General features: G+C 60.3%; 1 protein-coding gene across 1 annotated transcript in view; it reads right to left on the reverse strand.

Moving 5' to 3' along the window:
• Positions 1–2049, reverse strand: part of LOC127749408 (cuticle protein 8-like) — a 33378-nt gene that overhangs the window by 1963 nt on the left and 29366 nt on the right. The gene's annotated exons all lie outside the window — the stretch shown is intronic.

A 2049-nucleotide genomic window follows, 5' to 3' on the forward strand; every position in this document is an offset into this window, starting at 1 on the left:
GCTACGGCTGAGGCTCAGCCTGAGGTTGCGGCTAAGGCTAAGCCTGCGGCTCAGGATGCGACTCAGGCTAAGGTTGCGGCTCAGGTTGCGACTCAGGCTAAGGCTGCGGCTCAGGCGCTTAAGGTGCGCGGCCCATGTTAAGGCTCAGGCTAATGCTGCGGCTGGGCCCCGCGGTCCATGCTGCGGTCCGTCTGAATGGATGGCTGGGCGTCTGGGAGGCTGATGATAAGCTACCGGGAGCGCCGCGAACCCGTTTGGGAACGAGAGTGAAAAGTAGCGGCGATTGAGAGAGGGTTGCAGAAAGTGAAGTTGTTCGGTCGCCCGCCAATCATTTCCACCATTTCACACGTGACGCCTAAACCTACCCACCGCTGCTAACCTCATTCTTCAATGGGTGCCAGACCCCTGCCGACCTTAGGGTAGGCCGCCCGGCCCTCTGCGCTGCGCCAAACCACAGGAATTTGCCTACCTCCCAGGCGTTATCGACACTAAACGCACTTTTGACTTTTTTTTCCAATTTATACCGACTTAAGTCTCTTGTTTCGCCGCTTCCTCAATAACACAAAATATTGACATGCAAAATTTAGGTTTGGTAACAGTTTGTACTTTCCGAACCGACTGTATTTCAAGCCCGCCAGCATGAAATAATTTATTATATGTGATGTATACTGTAATGGCCCACATCACCCATGCTCTGTCACTCTCTCTGGGGCGAGGAGGAGTGCACTTGGGAGACCTAAACGCCGGGGCGGGACGAGAGTGCAAGTGTGCGGGACGGGAATTGCCGCGAGTGTCAGCCGCGTAACACCGGCGCCCTCGTCCAACCCACCACTACGCACATCGCACACAAACACACACACACACACAACCTCGACATGAGAGGTCGCTATAGTCTGTTCGATTGGCACTACTCGCAGTTTGGCGGGGCCTCCCCCGACCGGTGTGCGAGGCGGGGGGGACTGGCTGACCTCAAGTGCACCAGTGCAGTTTGCGCTGAACGTGCGAGGGCGTGGCGGGGCGTGGCGAGGCGTGGCGGAGCGTGGCGGGGGCGGGGTGGTGGTGGCGCTGCCTCGAGTCACAGCGCAGAGTAGTTCTCTCAGCAGCAGAACCTGCCGTGTTTTTTTCCTATTTTCCTCTATCCGTTTGCGTCTTTCCTTCCTTCCCATATTTCGCAGCTGTAAAACTGCTCGTTGCCGCTTTACGGGTTTCCCCTCCCCGAGAGACAGACCCTTCGGCTCCGGGCGGCCGAAGCGCGGCGCGGCGAGGCGGGGCGCCGCGAGGCTGGCCGGGGCAGCACACGCGCGCCGCATCGCGCACCAAGGCCGCGCTTAATAATTCCACATTACGGCGCCCTGCGCGTGATGCGTGAGCACGTGTGTGTGTGTGTGTGTGTGAGAGAGAGAGAGAGTGAGTGAGTGAGTGAGTGAGTGAGTGAGTGAGAGAGATAGATAGAGGGAGAGAGAGAGATGGACGGGGAGGGAGGAGAACTACTCCAGGCGGCTAGGAGAGGACCGCCGCTGCTGCTGCAGCTCGCTGAGGGGACTTGTAAACATAATAACAACTGGAGTGCATGCACCTTCGGTTCCCCTCACCGCACCGCCACCACCACCGTCACCATACCGCCGCCGCCAAGCGCTGCTAGCGGATTCCTTGCTGCCTCCTTCTCCCTCACCTCTTCCTCGCCTCGAGTTCCCCGCTGCTGCTGGCCGTCACGCGGTATACGGAACCCCGCCCCCTTGTGCTGCTCTTGTCCGCGCGCCAAGCCTTCGTGGGGGCGCGGCGGCGGCCGTGTCGCGACAAGGAGCGTGCGGGCAGGGGCGCCGTGGCGCCAAGCACGGCTGGGGCGAGCCCCCAACAGCAACAAGAACAACAACAGGAGCAGCAGCAGCAGCAACAACCGCAGCGCCACGCCACGCCCACCACTTCCCTCGACTGAATTATCCTTGCGCGACTGTGTAGACGCACCGCAGCCACGGAGAGCCGCGCCACGCCACGCCAGGCCACGCCATGCCGCGCGGCATTCCAGTAATATTTATCTGGAGCATTGGT

This window comes from Frankliniella occidentalis, unplaced genomic scaffold (assembly GCF_000697945.3).
Source record: "Frankliniella occidentalis isolate FOCC.00 unplaced genomic scaffold, Focc_3.1 Scaffold52, whole genome shotgun sequence".
Taxonomy (NCBI): domain Eukaryota; kingdom Metazoa; phylum Arthropoda; class Insecta; order Thysanoptera; family Thripidae; genus Frankliniella; species Frankliniella occidentalis.